This window comes from Lates calcarifer, linkage group LG11 (genome assembly GCF_001640805.2).
Source record: "Lates calcarifer isolate ASB-BC8 linkage group LG11, TLL_Latcal_v3, whole genome shotgun sequence".
NCBI classification, from domain to species: domain Eukaryota; kingdom Metazoa; phylum Chordata; class Actinopteri; family Centropomidae; genus Lates; species Lates calcarifer.
In genome coordinates this window covers 3630288-3656888 of record NC_066843.1, presented here as the reverse complement: position 1 = coordinate 3656888, position 26601 = coordinate 3630288, and the positions used below count along the sequence as shown (strand labels likewise).

At 40.6% G+C, this 26601-nt stretch overlaps 1 protein-coding gene across 3 annotated transcripts in view; it reads right to left on the bottom strand.

Moving 5' to 3' along the window:
- spop (speckle type BTB/POZ protein) overlaps positions 1–17903 on the bottom strand; it is an 84951-nt gene extending 67048 nt beyond the window's left edge. For all 3 annotated transcript variants that reach the window (XR_001960518.2, XM_018672227.2, XM_018672226.2), the window contains exons 1-2: positions 17822–17903; positions 911–1046 (exon numbers count right to left, since the gene is read on the bottom strand). The gene's annotated coding sequence lies outside the window, so the exon portion shown is untranslated. The remainder of the gene's footprint in view (positions 1–910; positions 1047–17821) is intronic.
- Between the last annotated feature and the right edge of the window lie 8698 nt (positions 17904–26601).

Sequence of the window (26601 nt, the reverse complement as noted above, 5' to 3'; positions counted from 1 at the left end):
CTGATCTCCTTCCTCTTTTCTCACTTCTTAGTCTTTTATTATAACTGGGTGCAATTTCCACTTTTAAATGACGGCTGAATACTACCTGAAACTTCTTACGCAGCTGCCATTTATATGATCAAGTGTCTGCTGCATCCTCTGTTCTCTTGCTACTTGGTATTCATCCACTGGTAGCCTTTAGATCTTCTGTCACCTTCATTCTTTTTGAAGGTTTGTGTTTTCTATTCAAACCATCTACCTTATTTCTCATTCTGGACCATCCAGTTCCTCTTACCCACTATTTGGTTCAGCGCTGGCCATCTGAGAATACTGTAGGTGTTGATTTCTCAAAAAAGCAAAACAAAATGTAGTTTACTTGAGAACAAATGACTAAAACTAAAACTTACTGAATCATTTTTGTTTCAACATTACAACATCTTCCAGAGAAAAACAACTTAAGTCCTTCAAGAAAACTAAAGTAGACTATCAAAAACAGCTGATGCCATTTAGAATCCAAAAGAATACAGCATTTCCCATCTAACTAAAATCAGATTAACTGTTGCCCTATAACAATATTGGTCTGTATACATGGGCTGACAAATCAGTGCTAGAACACATGCCACCAGGAAGACTGCAATATTTAGAGAATAAGTTGTTACAAGTTAGTTTAAGACATAAAAACTTTATCTAACTGTCCTTTATGGCCTTGAGGTTCGATAATATGGTTTAAAACACTTTTCAAACACTTACAGACATCGTACTAAGTCATATTTGAATGTTTGTTGGTAAAATTCAACACATCATAAGTTAGAACTGCAGGCCCCTTTCTCAGCCCCCCCTCCTTCCACAGTATAGCTGCCATTTCCCAGTATTGGTACAGACCAATGCCCCCCTTCCCTCCCCCAAGATCCTCACCCTATTTGGTACTCACCTAGATCAAAGTCTCTCGCACATCTGTTCCGCTTGCTGCTGCCATGACTAGCCAGCTGGACTCTGTCCGTCAGGTCTCTCTGTCTGTAGGTGTGTCAGTACTGCATGTCTCTCCAAAGCCTGAGCTTCTTGGCAAGCTGCAAACGCAAACAGCGGAAAGAATCAACAAGACTGTAGTTGTGAGAGTGAGCGTGGGTGTGAGCCAGTGCCTTATCATATTCTTGCAAGAGACTCCTTGTCAAGTTGACTGTTTGTGTGCGCATCTGTTATGTAGGAGACTTGAATGCAGAATATTTTTTAGATAGAGTGTGTGTGTGTCTGTGTGACAAGATATTACAAAGACACATGTTTTATGAAGACCGTAGTGAGGTTTACACAGCGAAGCGGAACAAAGTGGGACAGGGGGCCCTCCTTACGTAATTACATCCAGCATTAAAACACTAATCCAAACACAAACTGTATCTGGACTGTATCCAAACACTAAACTAAGTCACAGGTGTTAAGAGAGCCATGAAGGAAAGCAATCTCATTTCCACAAATCAAATGATGGTGCTTATAGATTCAAAGCAGATTTAATGCTTCCATAATACTTCTTGGGTATATATGTGTATATATATATATATATATATATATATAGATATATATATAGTATACTCTGACCCATAAATATGGATACAATTCTGATGTATGCATTGCATGTTAATGTGATGTATAAAGGGCCCACAGAGACCCCGAAAAACAGCACAACCATCTGACAGACCAGACCCACGGTGGCACTCAACTCCAGCATAGAAGTATGGTCTGGCAGTCTCATTATAATCCTCCAAGTCTAATTCTCTTTCAAATACCACCTCTATCTAAATAAACATGACCGAAGACGCTTACTCATACTTCACATGCCTGCCAACCACAGACGAACAGGATTTCACAGAGAGCCGGCTGGTTGTGTTTGGCCGACCATTATTCAAGAAAGGTTTGTGGATTGTAACGAAATGTCTAAAGCTAAACAGCCACAGTGATGCTCTTTGGGCCCATAATACAGCCAATCCATAAAAATGCCTGACATTTAAGACATTTAAACCAGAGAAAGCTGACTAGATTTAACTCAATTTTCTTTTATACTCAGCTCATAAAAGTACAAAGCTTTATGAGTTTTAAAACAGCCGTGAATGACTTGAAACTATGGCGATAGGTACAGAAATGTGAGCCACAAGTTGCCTCAGAAGTGAAATAAATTTTGACTCTAACTAAAACACTAAACACTGACTTACACTTGGCCCAGATGTACTGCGCAAAGAATAGGCCCCTTCTTACACTGAGGCTCTTTGTATTCACGACCAGTATCCAAACTGCCTGTGGGCTTTTACCTCAGAGAGAGAAGAGATGATCTACGTGAATGAATGAAATATCTTAAGATCCGCATGTTTACACTTACATACCAAGGAAATGTCAATCAGATGCAAAATGCAGAGGTTGAGCCCTGAAATAAATGTCAAAAAGCTAGCCTGAAATGTGTGTGTATATGGGCTCAGCACCGTTTGATCAATAACACACCTGAAATGAATATGTGATCACACTCGCTGACTCAGAGCAGACATGCACTTGACAACAAAAGAGACATAACCCTGATCAATAAGCCTCATTTCCAAAATCTATTTTATTATGACCCATTTTGAGGAAACATTTTTAACAGGCAGAGTGAGGACTGAACATCCTACCTAACAGCTCTTCAGTAAGTCTAATTAAGATTTTTGTTGCTTTATGAGTTTATTAATTTAGCAGTCAAAGTTGAAACTAGGCAACTTCAATAATTACTTTTTCTCTTGGTCTTAACATCCATTCCAGTTTTCACCATTACAGATTACAGAATGCAAGATGTAGCTTATTATAGCATGGCAACAAAGAATACTGGTTATTTTCAGAAACCTTCTCAGCTTTGCCACAGCAACCTCATCACTGCTCTACATTAAAAGCTGTCAAGCAAGTTTCAGCATGGTGAAGTGAAGTGGTGAAGCTACTAAAATGACTGTTTAGTTAGTCAAGTGACAGAAAATTATTTGCCAATTGCTTCAATAATAAATTAAATGCTTAATGTATCTATGAAGGAAGAGGTCACACTGGATAGCTTCTCGAAAGTGAGTATTTGCTGCTTTATTCTCTTTTATATTAGTATAAGTTGACTACTGTTGGTTTTTGGTTTTAGTTGGAGAAAACACTTTTAAAAAAGAAAGACTGATTACTCACGATAGCAATTTTTCACTTTTCTCCCTTTCTTTAACATTTCATAGACTAAATTATTAATTGACCTATCAAAAATATATCATATATAATGAAAATAACCATTACTTGCAGCCTCAGGCAGAGCTCCATGACTGTCAGGAGTCAGGTCTTTTGGAACAAGAGGTTCTACAAAATAATTAACTGTTTTGGTTCTTTTCAAGCTGTTTTCAGTCTAAAAGCCCACTGGGCTTGACCTGCTCGGTACCAAAATGTGGACTCACGAAGTTAGTTACTAGCTGGTGGACATAGTGGAGCATTTAGCAGCCTCAGAGGTTGACCAAACCAGGGCTAAAACTGGATTAAATACTTGGACTTAGAACTACCAAGGAGAATAGAAACACAACTCTAATGTATGCAAATATTGCTCTGTGTCCACCAGACATAAGTAAGACCAACTTAAAAGATCATAATAAGTCCATGTTGTGTTCACTGCTTGTTTCTACTGCCTCCATGTGGCCAAAAATCTGTTATAGCGGGTTTAAAGAATGATATTTGGAGGTATCAGTTCTTTTCCTTATGTTATGACATAATGATTAACACAGTACTACTCTTGAAGCTAAAAATGTGCATTGTTTTTTTTAGTCTGTACTTTCAGTATCCAATATTCACACTGGTCAGAGGTGTGATACTGAGTTGTGACCACAGGAAATGAGGTATGGCCTGGAACTTGTAACAACCCCATCAACAGTTTGGATAAGCAGGATGGGACCCGGCCTTCATGCCCTTCTTGTCTTCTCCTTCCTGCCTCGTTTTGTCCTCCTTTGACTCCAGCAGTCTCAAGCGGTCAGTTAAGACAGGGACACATGACAATAGACAATCCAGACAGTCATGCCACCAAGGGCTGACTGGTTGACCCCGACAACGTCTGAGCTTCATGAGATAGCATGGTCTGTCCGGGAAAAAATAGAAAAGGAGGTTGGAGCTGCCAGACAGGGAGGCGGGAAACAAAAATACAAGAGCAGGGAAAATAGAAGCAGAAAAATGAAGAGCCGACAAGACACAGAGAGAGGAGAGGCTGGATGGAAGGATAGGTAGATGTACAACAGGCGGATGAACCAGAGCGAGAAAGACAGAGAGAGAAAGGAGTGGAACAGCAGCTCAAACAATAGTCAAGAACCAGGAGAACAAAAAAAGGAGATACCCTGAAGGGACAGAAGACAAATTAAGCAGAGGGCAGAGAGGGACACGATGAGATGGGGGTTGCCCAAAAAAAAAAATGTCAGACTCCATTCTTCTCTCAAAAGAGGGGAGAATTAAGGAGGAAGAAGAAAGGCTTGTTCCTCTCCGTCTCACCGCTCCTAAAACCTGCACAGACTTAAAAAGACCAATATGTAGAAAGGAACAAAACGCCAGGGGGTTACATCAAGCGCTTGACTACATTCAAAAAGAGCCACAGAGGAAGAATAACTGACACAATTAAGAGCATAACTGTCATCACAGCCAATCAACCCAGTGCTGCCCACACACGGGCACTGAGCAATAGACCCATCATGAAGAGGGATGAAGGGCTGCTAATTCCCCCTAGCAATGCAGCACTGACTGCTAATAGTGAATAACAGATACCTCAAAGGCTTAAAGGCTACAGCATCCAAATGTAACAGAAACAAGAGACTCATGTACAAATTCGTTCCATCACAACACGTTCCTGCCTCATTTGCATCCTGAGAGAAAAGCTGACATTTAAATATAATCCTGCTGACATGCAAACTAAGAGCAGCCAATTTCATAACCCCCACGTGCATCAGAAAACAGAATGATGTGTGAATCTGAAACCAATCACAGGTGAACGCATACTCTGACTCAATAAAATACAAACCAAATTTAATGAGCTCTCGAGCTCCTCCACTGTGACATTTCCTCTTCCATTTCCTCCATCTTTTACAACTATCATTCACCCCAGCTCCATTCCCCGCACACCACCACCACCCCAACCCCCAAACTACCGCCTGCCCTTCCTTGCTCAGTTTTTCGTTCTAAATCCACTTCTCTGCCTCCATCTTTTTCTCTCTCCATCCAAAACAACAGCCATTCCAGAAAGAGGGCCATCAATCTTCTTCAATGAGACCAGAGTGCGAGAGAGTGCCAAGGCTACAGCAGATTACTATCTCTCCTTACCTCCACTCAACACTGGATAACATATAGGAGGAGAGGATGGGCAGACGAAGAGGCAGGGAGGGCCGAGAGCAAGTCAAAGAAACAATCTTAGATAGCAGGCGGACACATTAGATCTTAAAAGCCTCAAACAAACTTCCTCCCCTGTCAACAGCAGAGGCTTGTCAAGTAAAAAAGCACAGCAGCTGAATTTAAAAAGTCTAATCCTAACTGGCAATTTCAAACCTGACCCTTGATTTATTTCCACAGAGTGTTCTGCTGATGGAAAGACATGGGCTACACTTCAGCTTTCATCTCCTGCAAACGGCTGGCTTTGGTGGAGGACTGGAATTCATAAATGACTTAAACGATTGATCGACTATCAATAATGCTGCTACTTAATTTTACGTCAGTGGACTAAACGATTTATTTACTGGAGCTGGAGTTCTACAGCATTTTATCTAATTTTAATTCAGTTTGAAACCTTCTTTTTTGATCCAAATCCTTTCAAATCTCTTATCAAATTAAATGAAGTTTAGCTTTTAACACTTTTAAGTAACCAAAAGTATAAACAAAAAGATCAGTAATCACCTCCTGTTGTCTGAAAAAATAGAAATTTCCAGTGGTAGCTTAATTAACCTTCATAACCCGTAGCAACAACCTAAAACGGAAGGATGAAGGAAGGATGAACGGCTGAAAATATGAAATACTGGTTGCATGAATCTGACACAGTGAAATAATAGGTACAGCCTTCTTACTTTGCACACCTTAGTTTTCATGGGCTTCTTGCTCCAAATGCTAGAGTTCCTAATTCAAAACTAGAGACTCTGACAGACTCAAAATGATATTCATGAAAGTTTAATAGACATGACACAATCAACTAGATTAAATGGAAGCGTCAGTACAGCCAGAGTTACCGCTCCCGTACTCACTGTTTGTGTAGTTACAACAAAACTAACAGAGTAATATGTCTTCAGTCTAGCTGATCACATCAGGTCAGTTAAAGAGAAACAGTCTCCCAGTTTAACTTTCATTCACATTATATCCATAATTTAAGCTTATAAAATTAATAGTTTTGGACCAGAACCTACAATATTTGGATCAAGAAGCTTGTGAGAAATTAAGTGTGAAAAATGTAGTTGGCTTCACCTGTTATTACAATGTGCCAAATAGCCTACAAATTAAAAGGTAAACATAATGATTGGTCCAGGAGATACCCAATATTAAAGGACTCAGATCATAATCACAGCCAAAACAACTTGATAAGGTCATCCCTAGTTACAGAATTAATATTGAACAGCTACAGCTTATATTGACATTTTTTACAGTTAAGCATCTGTCAGCACTGACTAAAAATGAGAAGCTTAAAAAAGGGTGAGGAGGGAAAAGGGTTTAGAGAGAGACTGACGTCAGAGCTTAGCGATTCCAGTTATTTTGCTAGGTGGGATCCAAAGTGGAACCCAACCATACTGTTTCAGCACTAGCACATATGTGAGTAAATATAAATGAAGTGGGGTACATGATGAAGCAGCTGATGCTTATCTACTTGAAAAGACACCCCAGGAAAACAGTTTTTGGTGTGTACGTGAATGTATGTCAGCTTCACGATATTTAAAAGTGTGTGAACATGCGTGTGACGAAGCACTGACACTCGCAAAGGTGGAAAAGCCGGAGCTGTGACCTTGCAGCCAAGAGGGGTTTTTAACGAGCTGCCTCACTGCCTTGTGTGTTACAGTGGCAATAATCCACACACCACACACACACATACTCACACACTTTATATCACCAGCAAATCCAAGGCCAAGTGTGTAATTCTGAGGAAAGCCCATGAGAGAAAGAGATGGGATACATGGAAAAGTGTGGAGGAGAGATTTTGCATAGAGAACTCTCATAGAGAACACAAGTGTGGTGGAGCAAAGGTTCTGTGACTTCTTATTACTTATACAACAGAGTCTTCTCAAGCAATGTGCATCGTGTTTAATCCAAGGACACAACAAGACGACCAAGCCAGCTTTGACAGCTATATCCACAACTGAACATGATAGGGCTAATCACTATGCAGCTTTCTCACTGAGGAGAATCTACATGGGGGAGTTTTGTCAGGCATAATAAACTCTCCTCGTGTTGTCACAGCACTGTTGAGGAGGAAGGTTAAACTTAGAGCTGTCTATAAAGCCGTCCCTCAGCAACAGCAGTGCTCTGACTGGGGAGCAGCGTAGTGTGGCTTCTGTTGGGCCTCTGGGCGACACAGTGACAAAGAAGAGGAGGAGGAGACAGCGGTGGGGCTCAGCCCGCCCCTAAAGACTCTGACACTAACATAATCACTGATAATTGATTTGGCTGGTGAGGAAGGTGTTACATTAAAGGATAAAAACGGCAGTGGTGGTGGCAGCGCAGCACTGAGGTTTAATGGGAGCTGATGGGGCCGACGCTGCCTGTCACACGCCGTCTAATCACACAAGAGGAGAAGATTCTGAAGACGTACACATATCAAATCACTATCAGCCTCCGGACCCATTCAGCATCCTCAAAGGGGCTTTGATCAGCAGCGGACCAAGGAAAGTGCGAATGCACACAGGCCAAGGACAGCGGAGAGATGAGAGTGAAGGCAGAGAGATAGGCAAAGGAGACTGGCGTCCTTCGCTGTTGCAGGATGGCCCTGAGATATCACATGATGCCACAGAATCAGCAGGGCGTATCAGTGACTAGCACCCAAGGGTCAAACATGTTGAACATTTTTTAGACGATAACCTTGTCCAATTCACTGCCCATAAAAAATACAGGCAGCAGTTACAGTTACAGTTATACTGGCATGTGATTTAATGTAAATTTCATTTATTACTGATAATGGGTTCTGAGATGCTCCAGCTTGTGTTTTATTTGGCTGATGCAGTTTTCAGATGCAAAGCAAATAAACACTGAAATAAAATTTATCAGCTAAGTCATTTATCAAGCAAAATTGTCAAACATTACCTAGTTCCAGCTTCTCAAATATTCAGATTTGCTGATTTTCTCTGTTATATATCAGTGAGCAGTGAATATCTTTGGGTTTTTGGCTGTTGGTCAGACAAAACAAGACATCTGAAACAGAAGCAACTGGGACAACCTGAATTCTCAGAACAACTGTGGTAAATTCTCCAAGATGCCTGGAACAACCTAACAGCACATTACCTAGAAAAACTGTCCGCAAGTGTACTAAAGAGAACTGGTGCCGTTTTAAAGGCAGCATATGGTCACACCAAATTGATTTTAGTTTTTTTCTTTGATATAAATTAACTGACAAATAAATTAAATAAAAAACTATTTACAATATATTTTTAAAGCATTTTAGTGCCTAAAATTTGCACAGTAATATACTGTATATACCCACATATGTGTGTAATGCACTAAGATAAAAATAAATAAACAGCCTACTAAAATGAATGCAGCCTGTACAAGTTGTTATTGTCTGCGTATTTGTTTCATACTTGCAATAATCAAAATGGAGTACAGCAGTCAGCAAATATTGCAGTTACAATTCAGCTTGTGTCATTCTCATTAGCTTATGATAAAATGACTGCTATTATACTATAATAATCAGCCAGCTGTGTATTATTGTAAACTGCCATTCAGTGGAAAACCCTTACTGTAGAGGTCTACACTAATAACTCTGAGGTGCTTCACATTTTTCAGAGGTAATAAATACATTTTGACCTGTTTCACCTGTGCTTTCAGCAGACCCCTGTTTCCCGACATGGCATAACATGGAGCGCCAATTCTAGTCACCCTCACAGTTTTGTTATTAATGTGTAATGGAGACACATGAGGTAAGTCTAGTAACGGTGACTGGGGTGTGCCTATCTGCTGAGTGAACTGATGAAGACAGAGGGCTCCCTATAGCCTTACAGTCAGAGCACTGATAAATTGGCCAGCCTCCACCCTTTCCCCTACTGCGGGAAGGATGTGTGTGCATGAGAATCAGCATGGATGCCTGCTAGACTGGAACTGACAATATTAAGTGGCAGTGCGGCCGATTTCATGAACACAGAGAGGGCAAGAGCACCGAGGAGCAGGAAGGCCTTTATTATGTCACCGCATAGTAGACATAAAAGGAGCCAGTTGGACTATCTGTCCTCCTCTGCAGCACCAACACACTCACCTTTCCCAAATTAAAGGTTGCCAGTACAAGCAGTATGAGACAGACAGACAAACACACATTTCCACCCTGTGCTGCAGACATAAACACACATCACCTCATGTTGAAAATGGCTGGTGGGAGATCAAAGATTTTACAGATGTTTAACAGAACCATAGGAGCTCCTTCAGGTAGACTACGGGGGTCGGATATGTTACAAAGGAGCAAGGGAGGAAAGAGAGAAGCTGAGAGGGAAAAAAGGGAGTAATGGCAAATAAGAAGGGGAAAGGGGAGCAGCGAAAGCCGAAGGCTTAAGAGAGTAGGGAGAGGAGAGGAAGACCGGGATGACGAGTAAGTGAGAAAATGCAAATGAGAGGCTGCTGAGCAAAAGAGGAAAGAGAGGGGAGCGAACGTGAGAGATTTCTATAGGAACTGCTGGAGGAGAATCTGAAGAGCAGAACAAAGCTGACAATGAAAAAAGTGTGGCAAGAAGGGAGACCGAGAGCAAAGGAGGAAATGGCAACACATGAGACATGACGAGCACACGCAGCCTTTTGCTGCTAAAATGGGCCATGTGCGTTCTCATATGTCCTTCAAAACACTCCAGACATCACAGCAAAATATGTTCTAAGAAAGAGAAATGCAGGAGATACAGAAAATGAAACTGAAGAGAGGTAGCAAGAAAGAGAGAGAGATATAATAAAAAGGACGGAGCTGGTCCCCTGAGAGGCGGCCCATGGCATCTGTTTGTCACGAGCCAGCACCACAGGGAGGAAGAGGAGGAAGAGGAGGAGGAGGAGTGTAGACTGCAGCTCCTCTTCTCAGTCTTGCGCTCCCTGGCTGTCCTCCACAGCAGCTGGAGGCTAGTCTTAAGCTCCGCCAGCAGCCACCAGGGAGAGAGGGGAGGCCTTGGGAAGGGGTCATCCACAATCACCGACCAAAGCAAAACTCACGGACACACATCTGCATCATTAGCAGAGGAGCCCAGAGACTCCTGATGTCTACCCACTGCAAAACAGATCCCTCAGAAATGTGGCCACCACAGTCCCTGTGCACACAAACACCCTCTACACAATCGCCATACAGCGATGTCAGCCTTCTCTTCATGAATATTCATCTGCCTCATTAGCACTCAAGTGGGAAAACACGGCATATTGCATGAGACTCCCGTTACTTGGAGAGGGAATGAGAGTTGAGGGAGGGAGAGAAAAGGGGAAGAAGAGATGGGACACATGGTGACTGTAGAGGAAGCAAAGGAGAAGAGAAACAGAGTAAGAGGCAAAGCCTTCTTTTCATCGCCAACAAACTTTTTTTTTTTGAGTCTCAAGAGTGAGGGGGGAAAATGTTCCATATTGTTCCGGGAGCTGATACCCTCCTGTCGCATTTCCTTATGAAGCCAGACTAGGGCAGTATGAAAGCAGCGTCAGCAGCAGGGACAGCACAGCAGGAGCGCAGGCTGGGAATTACAGACCATTTTACCCTGCAACTGCTCCAGCAATAAAAGCTTTAAAACAGCTGCAATTTCTCTGCTTAATGTCTGGCTGTTCACAATAACTGCTAAACTGTAGGGGATATGTGTGAATACACCTCAACACGAGCTGCAGCTGTACAGACGTTCACGCAACCCCCGTCTTTGTTCAGTAACAAAACACACCCGCACATGCAGACGTACAAAGCCAGGCTGTCTAGTACGCAGACAGCGAGTCTGTCAGTCCACTCAGTCAGACTCTTTCCCTCTGAGCCATTTGCCAACAGACACACATGCGGACAGATACTACCACACATAGAGAGAGGATTATTTTCTCTTTATGTTGTAATGCCAGTGAATCTCTTAACAGGAACTGCCAACAGGGGAAATCTCCCATCCTGCAGCTGTGTCCTCAGAGAGACTCTGGAAACTGTAGAAACAGCAGACTCTATTTCCTTGACTTTTTCTCTGTGGCTTCGGTGACAGAAAAGTTGGCCACTCAGGGAGGAGGAGATGAGGCAAAGTCGGGCAATGCCCAAAATTTTGCCCCACCAGAGTCACTCTGGTCCTTTAAAGGGCACGAACAAAACCCACGGTACCATAATTGGACCAGGTCTCTGGAAATCAATACTGCTGCTTACATGAGGGGCCTCTACCAAAGCTATTTCATATTCCAGCTTCTACACGCGGTTTCTGACAAAAAAAACCTTCAATTTCAGAACGGTATGAACTATTGATTTCACAGCCACGATTCACTCTCCCCCTCCGCCTCCTTCTGTCCTCTCTCTTCTCTAGTCCCCTACCCTTGACACATAACTCCTTTTCCACTCTCTGTTAAAGGGAAACAGGAGGGTTTCTGTCCAGGGGTGAGAGGGGGTAAAGTGGTCCTTATCTGTGAACTACATAATTTTAGACCATTCAAAGGCCTTACAAGTGGCTTCCCATGGCTTTATTTAAGTTGGTTTGGAACAAGGTTCTTCTACAACTTCCATCCATTGGAAACATGAATCATGCTGCCAGCTACAGCAATGTTTTGAATGTAATTCTTCAAGCATTTGTCAAATATTCAAATGAAATAAAGAAGCTATTCCCCTGCACAAGTGAAGAATGCAGCTACTTACTTCTCTTTTAGATGGAATTTAAATTGTTCATTGTTGTTTGCACTGTCTGTTCTTTTTGGTTGTTTCCAGTAATTTCAAAGTTAGCTCTGCTTTTCTTGTGTGAAAGAGGTAAACAGATTAGTTTAATATTATTATTATTAATTAGAGTTTAATCTAACAATTATTTATATTATTAATTAATCTGCCATTTATTTTCTTGATTAAACAGATGAACTGCTTGTTTTTTTTTTAAAAAATAAATCAGAAAATAGTAAAAATGCCAATTACATCCAAAGAGTTCAAGATGATAAATTCGACATATTCAAATTGCATTTTTATGTTTTATTAAGAAAACCGCTGACACGTGAGAAGCTGGAGGCAGTGAATTACTGGTTTAAAACTGACCTGCGCAATTAACCAATTATCTAAATTATTGCAGTCATTTGTTGTCAATCATTGTTTCAGCTTCAGGTTGTTATTATTATATTTTCTCATTTAACATCTCAACTCGAGTATCTGGCTTCCTGGACACATTGCAGTTTACATCAACACAATAACTCTTGGTATGATAGAATATTCCCACTGCTTTTAACATTTTAACTGAAAATGATGAATCCTTCTCAAAAGCCAAATCAGACAATATTTCATCCACGACAGAGCTGGATCTGGTAATCAAACCATTTGGATGGGTGACCGTTTTCCAGGCTTAAATGCCAGATAATATCAGCAAAATTGGATCTGACTTTTGGGCAGTGACACTTTTAACCAACTGTGTTGTCATTAATTCATATTCAGATGGCTTCCCTGGGTCACAAGTTGTGCTGAGCAGCCTGGCAGAGAACAGGGACCTGACCAGTTCAAATCACAGGTCCAAACTCAGCATGCATGCATGATTTAAATACATCTAAATGGCAGATGGCGAAAGAGCTGGCTCGTGTCTGGCTTCAAGACAGAAGCAGTGATGTAGGGGAAGCAGAGGATGAGGCTGCGTACTGGAGTGAGGAATGGCTTGGCTTGTCTTTAAGATTACTTTTCCTCTTAAAACATTCACTTCATCTGTGTCACTCCTGCTCCCAACTTGTTATTGGAAAATAGCTCGGTGCAGGAACGTTGGAAAACCATTCGATGCCGACACTGTCTGCATCAGTCACACGCTGACACACACATACACACAGAAAATACATTTCATCCTCCATATCCGAAACAGCCAATAGCACTGGCAGGCATTTGCGACCCCAATCCATATTTCAATTTCCCTTCTCTCATGCAAACTAATTCAATACTTGTTGCCTTCCCTCACAAGCGATCAGCAATGTGAGAAATGAGCTTCTTCTCATGCTGCATCTATAAAAGGCCCAATCAGAGAAATTTTTGAGTGGGCCTCTGCCTATATCAATTATGTCTTAGTAGGCCTGCACACAGACAGATTCTTGAACGTAATGTCTGAGGATGAAAAATCAGCACTGTGCAAAATTCTCACCATATTGTAATACAAAATGCAGATCACTTTTCTTCACATTTTCTGTACTGAGAATACATTCAGCTCACATCAGCCACATTTAAAACTCATATTTTACATCACATACTGTCAGTGCTCATTTCAAAAGCATAACTACTCATTGTTTCAAACCAATTAAATGAGCATTAAGCTAACAGTGGGATGTCAGTCAAACGAGTAGTTCAAATATGATTTACTCTAATTTGAGATTTGACCCCTCAAGTGGGATTCAGCCTAAAACAAATATAGCATATGATTTTTTTTTTTCAACAACATTAATCAGTGCAGTTTTGTGAACTTGTAAAAGTTCCTCACAAAGCCAGAAACAGAAATGCCAAAGCTGTAGGCTGTGATGCCATCGGCCAAACACTTTCTGGAATCGATCCACCGACACAGCTCAGGAGACAGACTGGCCAGAGTGACAAGCCAAGTTCTAGGGGAATTTACGTATATCCTGTTAATCAGGCTCATCAGTGGGAAAAAAAATCAAACTCCATTCATTAAGAGATTCTACTGTGGATTTCTGATAAGTGAACGATTTCCAAATATTCTCTTCGCACTAAGTACTATTTGATATACTAACAGCTGTAGCATTTTCCTCTCTGACACCAAAGTTACAACTAGTCAAACACAGGAGCCTGGCCACACTTTTCTTCACAACTCTTTGCCCATGTAAAGGGAGAAGCAAGCAGGTAATAGCGACAAATATAGGGGCTTAAACGGCGACAGCTTTACGATGCCTGAGCGGCCACTATGACTCCATTCCTGTCAGATTCTATTAGCTTGGCCTCCACCATGTGTTTCGATTGGCTCTTGGCCTATTCCCAGCAGTTACAGAAGCACCTCCCGTAAATAAACCAAATGGCTGCATCTTGTAGTGTATGAAGAGTTGGGGGTTTGGGGGGGGGGGGGGGGGGGGTCTGGGCAGCTGGACGCTTGTGTGTAAAGAACATCTGACAGAGTGGTTGAATAGTTTAATATACAGCAGCAAGCTGAACGGACACAGCCGACTAGAGAGAGAGCTCGACACACATCAGTGTAACAGTTTAAATTTGACTAGTGTTTAAGAAGAATACAAGCAGCCAGGCGAGGAAAGTACTTTTAAATCAAGACAAGTGGTCTCATTCCACTCCACACACACACTCCTATAAACAAAAAGGGAAAAAGTGTGTCTATCTGCCAGCTGCCAGGTGGAAGTCTAAGGAAAGGCCACCTGTCTAATAACCGTTTTTGATGCATACAGCTCAGAAATATGAAACAGAGCATCTGGCCCATCCCCTCCAAACTGATCTTGTTAACAACATGAGCATCAGTGTTCCTCATATAGAATTTATTTGGGTAGTTCACCTAAAAAGATTTTCCTCACCAAAACACATAATTTTGTGTTTATTAATTCATCCAATTAGGGCTTGTGATTGCAGTGCAGTTTTGCCACCAACTCTCAACTGCCAGATGTCCATTGGACATTATTATAAAGAGCAGACAGTGTTCCCACAGTGTGAGGATTTATTGGTTGTCGTCCACCAAAAACTGGGAAGGATTTAAACTACTTTAAAACCAAGTCATTTGTTCTTTGTAAACCAAATACCCCAAGAGTAAAATAAAATGGATTTATAAATTCAAGTAACAATTATTAAAAATGCAATGCTTGACATGCTGCAGCTAAATTAGTTTTTTTTATGGCTTTGAAATGGCCTTTGAAAAACAGAGGAAAATAATACATTTCTTTGTACAGATAAAGAAATACTGGACTGTAGCTAAGCATGCTGAGAGAAGAAAGGTTGGCAGGGCTGCTCACACGGTGAAATGACAATTAGCTACGTGTTACTTAGAAATAATTACAGAAACATACAGAGCAAAAACTTTTTTGGGAGGAATATAAAAAGAGCATACAGTATTTCTCATTAATAAGCAATATCATAATAATGGAATGAGTGATAAATGTTAGTTGCATAGAGTTATATGACTGTCACAAGCCTTTATATGCATTTGATTGTTTTAGTATTTTTACTTTTTCACAGCAGACATTTTGACTCATTGTAGCAATTAATACAATTATCCATGGCTCTACTCTGTTATCAGTGAGCCATGCTCAACAGAAGTATCTATGGAGCAGTCACTGACTGCTGTGCATAGTTGGTACAATTAACCTCCCACAGTAGCTCTAACTCCTGCAACACAGCTGACCCACACACCTAGTCTTTACGGTGGTGGGCACCCATTTCATTATTGCAGCCACATTTTGTTTGTTCAACTTTGAACTGCAAAGATTTGCTACTCAGCCGGCAGAACAGCACCGTTGTCTGTCAGTATTTCTTCATCATTTATACCTGATGGTGACATTTTTTTTTCTTTGCGGTTGGTGCAACTGTAGGAAACTGACTGAAGAGACTGAATGATGACAGCTGTAACACAAAACTGTTGGTAGAATGAACTCAAATCCTACTTGAAAAAAGCACATTTGTAGATGGAGCTGCAGCTTAATGAAACCTCACAGCATCTTTACCAGCAGCTATGTAAAGAATGTGCTTGACAGTATGAGAGGCACGGCAAATTAGGGAAAAATGCAAAGCCGGCCAACGAGTTATCTTTGAGATTCAAATATTTTCACCCATAGACTGTTTTGAATCAAACAAGACTCCCATTCAGAGCATTTCTGAACTCCCACACGCCTTCCTGCTCATGCATGCAATTCCAGCACAGCTGAGCGGAAAAAACACTGTGGGACAAACCAGCTGAATTTTAGCATGCATTTGAGCAGGACTGATACTTCCCAATACAACTTCATAAGTAAGCATTGAACTATTCCACCAACTTCTTCCTCATTATCAATTAACAAATAAGAACTGAGAATCTTTTTTACCTGCCCTAATATATTTTTACTTGGACATTTTGTGTCTCATGACCTGTTTCATCAGCCAATAGAAAAAAATACCTACAAATTGTAATGCCTTGTTTTGTCCAACTGATGGACCAAAGCCCAGAGAGATTCAGTTGTAAATATGTAAGATGAGACACACAGCAAATTGTCATGTTTGACTGGTGTAAATCCTATCAAATGTCAGGAAATTTCTGCTTGAAAAATGACTTAACAGTTAATCAATTACAAAAACCTCTTTCCTGTGTTATAATGCAAAGGAAATTGCATTACACCTTCGGTATGGTTTTGATTTAACCATATATTCTGCTTTGTGGTTTATTTCATTTGTTCTCATTAGCCCATTTTATTTAATACACTGAAAATCAAAATCTTTAACCAAATTCATTTTAGCTTTTCTCTTTTCAAATGTATCCTTCCTTACATAACGTGTGCACACACTCTGCCCAAGGACCACATGCCTGTACATCCCCCATGAGGATTTTCTAACACAGTCTGCTATTGTTCATACTCACCAGTCTGTTCCTCAGTCTATTCATCCAAACAGCCCAACAGACTTCACTACACAGACATCCCATGTCTCCTGTTGCAGTTGTGGTTAGAGTAAGTATGTCTTATGTAGAGCTGCAACTATTAGCCAATTAATCGATTAGTCCCTGGCAGAAAATTGATCTGCAAACACATTTAAGTCAGTCAAAAACACCAAAATCTTAACTTAAGGTCGGGTGCAGCCCTTGTCTTATATATGCATTTATTCAAAGAGAGGGAGCTCAAGTTTAAAAAAGTAGAAACAGAGAGTTAAATCAGATATAGATCCTGATGATACACTTATAAATCTGAGTCTCTGCTCTTCCTCAGCTTAAATAAATAACCTAGGTAATCAGTCTCTCTGTGGTTTTGTGCCACTTTATGACCATTTAATTTCCAACCACGTTGCAGAGGTAACATTAGTACTTGACTCTGCATTGCAGTAGCCTTTCTGCTGGACTCTCCCCTCTCTCTGATCAGCTGCTTTCTGGCAGAGTGCAACCTGCAGCTGTCCTGCACTGCGCATGGAGATGCAACAGAGGGGGAAACTATTGTGGTTGTCACTATTTGGCAGGATACTCAGGGAGAGCCGGAGGATACAGCACAACACGGCGTTTTACTGTGGGCTCATAATTTTGCATGTCTCTATGGAAATTTCCCCACTGATAATTTTAGCCGTGACGTCCAAATCAAACCAGCAGACCTCGGGAGGCCACAGAAAATGACAAAAAGCGTCCGAAAAGTCAGCAACACCACCTCGACACCACACATTTCAAACCTGAGCCGTTACTAACCTGCTAACATTAGCCAGCTAGCGGCTAATATTTCAGCTCTGTAAAAGTGCTGCCAGCGTAAACTAACGCCCAAACTTCAAACATACGTCAACACGAGGGGTATATTACAGCACACGAGCAGTAAGTAGAGGTAGTGCTAATTCTACAGCGTTTAAACTCACCTTTATTTCGCAGTTCCACGAAGGGGATGAGGGATTTTTGACAAGAGCTGTCACTGTACTTCCGGGTAAGGCTGTGACGTGCACCGGCGCGTAATAAGCGTTTGGCCATGCTGGGATTGTTTTGGTTTTAGACTCTGAATGTTTCACTGGAAAATAAGTCCATTTGTCACTTTAACTGCCTCTCATCACACCCAGGACATTTACTGTCACTGACACACAGACGATGGTTAGTTTAGACTTTAGAGCTGATTAAGATAAAACAACAGATCTCCAAGGAGGAGAACTTTACATCATTACATCAAGAAATAGACCAGAAAGCAGTAATAGGAAAACAATTCAGATCCTTTAGCAAAGCAGCAATGCAGCACTGTAAAAATAATTTATTACAAGTGAAAATCCTGCATTCAAAACTTTATCAGAAAAGTATCAAGCAGTATAGCCCCCGTCAGAAATATGTAATTAAAAATGAATTATACTATTGGTTTTTTGTTGTTAATGCATAATTGTGAATAAAGCATTTTACTGTTGTTGTTGCTGGTGGAGGTGAGGCTGAGTTTAAACACTAATACACTAAAAATTCTGATTACCATATATACTGTTGGCATGGATAGATTACTGGACAGGTTTATTGGGCACAAACCCAGGGGTACAAGGCTCAAGAGGCCCCTAGGTCTGAACCCTGAAGTGACTGTTATCGTTCAGCTTTGGATAGTCACAGAGCTCAGTAATAATAGTAGTGGTTGTGTTTTTTTATTTTTTATTTTTTCTGATTCTGATCAGAGCCTCTTAATATCGAGTATCTGCCAACCAAATCCAATCCAATATTTGTTTTTGTTCATTTTATCCTATCACAGCAGCACAGCATGCTTACACTATTTCATCAAATCACAGGAAAATTAGTGAAGCAGTTTAAATCAGAGCAGCAGACCAGCTCAGAATCTGCATTTCAGGCTTTCTATGATGGTCCCCTGCAATATTTCATAGTGTGTACCGTAATATTTTGTATTAAATCAATGCAGAGGTGTGTCAGTGTGTGTAGAAAACAGAAGATATATAAAGTGTGTCAATCTAAACTAGTATGCATGTATGTAATGTACGTGTAAAATTAATTGTGCAGTTTTCTGTTATTTCAGATTAAAGTAACCAATAATTCCAAAGAGTTAGAGAGAAGACCTATGACAGAACTTCAGTATTTGGCTCATATCCTCTCATACATTTATACTGCTCTGACCTTCCTTGGCCCCTATAGACAATCTATCTATGTGTTTAACTGTAAAATTACATGAAAAATATTTGGGAACTCCCAGTTTACTGTATATTAGACCGACCTGATAATGAATATTCATGAAACATGAATGATCCTGATGCAGAAACTATATGTATGTTAACATAAAATTTGATATTTCTCTTTAAATGTTGTACAAAATGCAGCAAGGCATCAATGTCAAAGCCACATCTAAAAGTAAATATAAGTCAGTCTTTATTACAGCATACTGTACCCACTGTCCTTAGGAGCTGGGTTCTTGGTTCTTGATTTACAGTACGTCTTCAGTAGGCTTTTTTGTGTGTCTTCAGTAATTGCTTCACTTTACTCACAGAATTCTGATCATTATAAGCAGCATTTGTTTTGTTTTTTCTACAAAGCAAACTCTATTAGATGCAGGAACTTTGCCATATGTGTGGTTTTTGTGAATTGTTGCCCTCAGGAAAATGGGTCATCACAGCAGGAAACAGATGCAAGCAAGATGAGTGGGTATAGAGGAGATAATACACCAAGCAATTAAAGATGTACTGAGAATAATGTAAAATACAAATTAGTGTACAGTGTCTTTGTACAGATTTGCAGCTTTACTGGGTTGATGATATGACAGGAAAAGATGTGCTATAATATGATTACGATCCTGATGCCAGCATTAAAATTGACTATGAAAAGAATGGCGTGCAGGCTTGTTTATGTTGCAGATATGAGTAGGCAGTGTTGCAGATATTAAGTCACCACGTGTGGGTAGCTGCCCATGTAGGGTATCTTGGCAATTTCACAACGTTATAAGAATATTGTGATATGATTTTCTCTTTTGAAGACTTAAATCACATTCATCCAACTTCAACAAAAGCACTTGGGATGCACTATGAATTTGCTGTGATGCTCATCCAAAAGGTTGTCTGGTGGGATATTTAGTTTAAGGCAAAGCAAATTAGAAAGATAAACAAAAAGAAAAATGAAGGGGAATCTGGCAATTGAATAAAGGAAAGAAGAGAAAAGTTGTTATGACACCTGGATTGTTTTCCTCTTAGGAATGTTTGATCTCCTGAGGAAAACAGTGCTGCAGTTATAATATTCATAAGATCTTTACTCAGGTGGAATTTGCTCTTTTGTTGTGTGAAACAGTCCATGTCCCCACAGTTTTGAATTATGTACATCTGTGTTGACATTCTGTATTGCTGCTCTGGTATTGTAAATAATAGTCCAAACTTTTATTCTCCTCTGTTTGTTGTTCTCTAATGTACAGTCCTTCCCTACATGATTCATAATGTGGAATTTTCCCAGGCGGTGGGATGTTTCAGTACATGAAATTGTATTACTGTGTGACAATCCCAGCTTACTCCACAGGTCTGGCACCGTGTTCAGCCGTGGCTCCGCTCTGGAGTTTTATGCAATTATAAATAAATAAGCATGTGGACGGGAAGAAGACAGGGCCCTATGGGGACAAGCTGAGAGAAAATAGAGGAAGTTTAATTAAAGCTGCAAACCGCACTCCCACACACAGACACAGAAAGACACACACAGTAATATAGGAAAACTGATACACTGGTGTGTGTGTGTGTGTGTGTGTGTGTGTGTGTGTATGTGCACGCAAATCATTTGCCATTATGCAACTATACAGAAGATGAAAATCCATGTCCACGCACTCAGTATCCACATGCACATGCTTATTTATGTGCTTGGATCCATGTGTGCACGTGTCTACAGTCAACCAGTACGAGAGGAAGGAGATGTGGGTGTAGGGTAATCCCATGTTGTATTCAGATAAGATTCTCTAAGATTCTCACACAGTTTTGGTGTTTTACCTTCCTGATAACAGAGATGAATTTTGTCTATTTCAATGTTTCACCTCCAGTAACCCAGCTATCACACCCTCTACACAGCCACAGTAAAATGATTTGGTGTGTGCCACTATGTTTTTGTTACATTATTTTCTGCAAAATGATTGAACTGCCAGTCTCCTTGTAATTACCTAAGGGGTGCAGGCAAAGGCACAGCCAGTAAAAGGCTGATGAGGGAGTATTGAATTTGCACTTCAATTAGAGTGCTTATAAAGTGTGGATTACACAAGGACTCCAGGGCCACAGCTCTCACTCAATTACCACAGTGCACTATGGGAGGAGGGACAGTATGCAGAAAAGGTGGACAGTGAAGGCATCAGGGTAAAGGAGCAAGGTGGCAGAAGGAGACAGGAAGAGAAAAGTAAGAGATGTCGAATGTTTGTGCTGCCTGAGCCAAGTCTTTAATCAGGGCGGATACATGCAAAGACAAGGGCAGAGAAAAGGATTAAATGAGGAGAAACAACTGGAGGGAGATCCATCCATGTGTGACTCAGGTCTCCCTCTCCAAGTTGTGGCCTTGGATTCAACAAGGACATCTGAAAACACGCAGCCATTTGAGTTATTAAACTTCCCGGCGCTAGCAAAGCGTAGCACCACTCTGATTTGAAATGCCTGTGCATGTGCATTCATTTCCATTTTCTGTGTTGTTTAAACACGTCTCCTTCAAGTTGAAGGGGGGGGTGGGTGTACAGAAGAATCTGTTCAAAAGGAAGCAAAAAAACTCAACCTCAACAATGTGTCTGAGTCCCTGAGTAAATTCTCAAATGGATTATTGAGCCAATGAGTGAAAATCAGCAGCCATTTAGAGTGGATTTGTCTGCAAGGCAGCGATAAACGACAGCTCGCCTTTCTACAGCTTAGCTCCTTGATTCTGAGAAGGAGATGCTTGAAGGACATGCTTTTAGAGTAAACAGGCCAATGGCAGTGAAGAAAAAGGGAAAATTTCAATTTGATTGCATGGCTAAACTTATGAAGACAAAGTGAGACGATATGAATGTGAATAGTTAATTGTAATAGACCTTTATGGAGGGTTCTTGGTGTTTAATTACTGGTTGTGATGTTTGCCTGAGGCACAGTGAGATTTCAAAGATTTCAAAGGGAAAATGTGCAGAGTGGAATCATAGAATAAAAGAAGGCTTTTATTATCCTCTGTCAAACTCTAAAATCCCTTTTACAGTATAAAAGTTACATAAGGAGGCTGCTCAAACAGCATGACAGTGTTGTAAGATAGATATGGGGAGGTTACCTGAATTCAATTTGACAGTGTTATAAGATGTAACTGCCAGTTACATGAACGCAGAGCTCATGCTAATTGGATATGTGGATGAACAAATATAGGAAAACCTAATAGCTTACTGCAAAAGGGGGATTTTATATCTGCGCGTACCTTTAATCTCCCAGACTCCAGCACTTTTTCTGTCTGTTTAGATCATCTTCCTTCCCCTCTACCTTTCTTTCCCTCACTCTCTCTCTCATTGCTACTGTCAACAAAGAATGTGCAGGCTTCCCACAGGCCCTAAAGGAATCTCTCACACTACACTCACATAATCACTTCAGACCCGGCTGTTTAGGCCGACATCTCCACTGGGACTTACCAGCCGCTCGCTGCAGGCCAAATCAGACCACTGAGTAAAAAAAAAAAAAATCAACTGCAACAGCGAAACAAAGAAGTGCAAGTCAGACAGAAGAGCGTGACCAGTCTGAGAACATCAAGGACTCGTCTTTTGGTGCCTGAATGTCATACACTCTTCCTTCAGTAATGGGATGATTTGGTGCCCTCCTGTATGAAAATGATAGACTTTAAGAGTCTTCCTTTGAGCACATAATATACACCACACACTGTATATGAACAAGGAGTGCATACATTTATTGTATGTGTGTCAGTATGTGTGTGTGGCAGGTCAAGTGTGACTCTTTGACTGCTATAAGCCCAGTTTAAATTCCATCATCCTTTCCCAAAGACCAAATGGGATCCAGAGCTTCATCTACTTATATCAAAGAAGCTGGATTTAATGACATGTTTAATGACTCCTTACATTGGCAAATGGGCTTTATTTGAAATCTCCAGTGCCGTCAGAAAGAAGCCTTTTCTCCTCCAATTAGAGGCATCCTTTGGAAGACAGACTCGCTGTTCTAAACGAGGATCTTTTTTTTTCAAGATAGAGAAAGAAGAGCTGTTGACGCTTAGTCCCTGGCTAATGTCAGACTCAAACAGGCTGGAAATGCATTAAAATATCAAGGTGGGAAAATATTTTTAACAATGGCAGCCAGCAACTGAAGCCTCGTGAGAGTTGATAGCTTGTGAAAAAGAGAGTTAAATGCATCTGCTAGATTAGACGCAAGATCTCCTCATTGTGTTTAATGGATGGTATCTTCACTTTACTTTTCATTGTTTTGAAAACATTTCCACTCCACTTTCCCTTTACCCTTAATTGGTTTAGTCAAATTGCTCTTAATTAATTTTCATGTTTAGTTATTTCTGCATTTTGGTTACGACACAGATTGATGACAACAGGGTTAATAATAGTGGGTTAATGATGTTTTTACATCAAGATAATGCTGCACTGAAAAGTTGCACACTTGCAAATGTGTTCCTCTGAATTAGGCAAATGTGATGTTGAAAGTAGCACATCCTTGCTGGGAGCATAGTTTGCCTCAGTGAACCAAATTATTAATATCTTAATTAACAACTACAATATGAAAAATATGAGACACATAGCCAGAATGAAAGATGCTTGTTTTTCTCAGGCTGTCAGAGGCTGAGCTATGCAGCTCAATTTGACTGACTCCAAAAGCTAATTCCCCTCCAGCATTGACTTGCATAGCAACATTTGCATAGTAAAGGGTTTTATAGAAGCTGAAAGGTTTTCAGGGTAAAATATGTGAAATACTACATGTGAAGACACAAACGCACATTATGGTACAAGGTCTTGAATATGTTTTAGGCTACAACTTGTTTTAATATGAAATTGCATCATTGAATCAAAGATCAAATACAATTCTGTGCTTTGGTTTAGAAAAGTGAACACATTAAACCCTAAAATTTGAAGGGGTATGCAAGAAATTTGGTAATGTTCCTCTATGAAGTTAAGAGACAGATTAAATGAAGAATGGTCCAAACTGAAACAGCAAATGCAGAGAGCTTTACAGGGCCATTCACACACGTGGAGGTGCAACATAATGACATTCACTGAGAACGGAACATCTAAAGAGCAGCCGGTCACCTCCCCTGTAAATCAAATCAAAGGTTTTGCTGCTGCACAGCACAAGGACGCTCAATTTTAAACACACTTCCTCTGATGTTTGTACGTGACAAGCCTGGACCAATCAGGTTGGTTTTGATTCCCAGCTGTTAGCAGCTGTGTAAATCCACTTCAAATGTGGGAAGTTGTGGAAAGTCAATATTATATGAAAACAATGCGTAGAAACATATCACTTGGGAATTGAACCACTTTGCTATCTTTGTCATGTGCTAGCATCGTGTGAACAGGCTGTACAGAGGCTGAGGGCTGTATAGTAACTCTTAAGACTTGAATTGTTGAAGCACTGGTTTATACACTGATCACATTGTTTAATGCTGAAATAACAACTTGATATATCTTAATATTTAATGGCAGGAAAACAAATGCAGAAACACTGAAGAATGGCAGAAATGGAACACCTCCACTGTTGTGAGCTACAATTGATGATAAAAAGCAAAACCATTAAGCTCAGTGTAAAATATGATTCACTACATTTAGCCCAAAGAGGCTCTCAGCTGTGTCTTTCAAACTGCAGTCATTAACTTCAAGTAAAGTAGTTTCTGAGACAGGAAGGACACTGGCTGTCTTTCAAGGCTTTGACACGCTTGGCTCCATCTCAAACATGTTGCACTATCACTCTGTTTCTAATTCAGAAGATAAACAAGGACATAAAACAAAATGCCAGAAAAGTCACAGCATGAAGAACAAACCGAGGAGCATTCTATCAACAAACACTCCATTTGTCATTTCATTTAACCACTCCATCTCCGTCTTGATGGTGTACCTGTGAAGGCGTCCACCTGTTAGATGCAATTTTCTGCCCACTAACCAGCAGCTAAAGCACAGTGGAGTTGTACAAAACAGTTGTACAGTTTTTTCCCTGACACAGCTGGGGCATAATGACCTCATGCCACAGGTCGAAACATTTTTCTGTACTCCACCCCCCCAAATGAGGCTGCCTCTGGTAATTAGGGAGCCAGCGTTTTAAAAACACAAAAAAACAACCAGCGCTGTGGCCATTAAAGATGCCATCGACTTTTTAATTAAGTCTCATAAAGGGCCTATCAATGTGAAGACAGTAATGTACGACGGCGTAAAGCCAATCCCATCCCATTTCTGTGTTCTTTGAGGCTTTAACAGATCTGTTCTCATTTCACGCTATTAGAGAAGGTCTGGGACTGTAACACTTAACATCTCAGCAGTCTCGGGCCTAATTTCTCATCATGTGCCATAATCCAATTCCACCATTTTATGTCCTTTTTTTCTCTTCTCTCCAACCATCACAGCAGAGAAAGTTTATTTCTTTTGCTCCTTTCAAACACAAAGGTAAGTTAATGTAAGGTGTGAAAAGCCATTAAGTCAACGTTCAGAAGACAAAGAGCATGAAATTAATCAATTAGTAGAAATTTCAATAAAAAGCAGGAAAAAAAGTCAAGATCTCACATCTTTCAGATGTTTTGTTCCAGATATGAGGTGTACTCGAAATAAAAGCTTTTCCAATATTTTTTTTCTCATGGTTTCTACACAACAGTAAGTTAACCAGCCCAGACAACCTGAGACAAGTCTGGAGGGTTTGGAGGTCTGCAGGGTTTGTAACAGGCCACAGATGTATTTTGACCCTAAATATTTCAGTGCTTTGCAAACAAAAACTGGTAACCTGTGCATTGATCTGTGAAGTGTCGTATTGTGCTTTACTTTTTCAATGTGAGTAAGTACTCCAGCTCTGAGACTGAGCTGTTTGGTTGCTTTTTGGAAAGACCTATGAAGACACCATTATACCTGCCCAGGCTACTAAAAGTAAAAGCATAGATACACTTTTCTAAGTCTTACCTGGACATAAGTCCTTCAATTCGAGCTTTATTTTCAGGGTGATACTCTTGATTTGGTGGTTAAATTTTCGATTTGAGTCCATTACTCCAAGCTGTCCATCTTGTTTTTTTTTAACCTTCAGCTGATAAGTTATAGCTAGTTTTGCAAAATAAAGTGTACAGTATTTGTGTGTTGGAGAAACATGAGCAAGAGGCAAAAAAGGAGATCAGGACAAAAAATGCATGACCTGGATTGACTACTTCAGATTCCCACCACCACCAAACAGACTTTGAATCCCTCCTTTGATTCCCTCTGTAGAGGAATCATCTAGAGGGGAGGTGATGTTGGAGAACCTTCACTCACCTCACACATGGGGCAGGTCACAGTGACCTCAAATCTCCAAACATAAAGTTCTGAACAGCAATGGGGCTACCAGGGTGCAAATAACAAGACCGACCTCCTTATATCCACTTGGCACAAGATGCCATATCTAAAACCACATCCAGAAGATGCTACAAAATCAGAAACTTTCGACATGGGAAAAGTGTTGTGGAACAGAGCTACTGCGAGGAAGTCCGAGTCAGAAACTGGAATTCACTGTGAGATTTCAAAGATGCAATTATC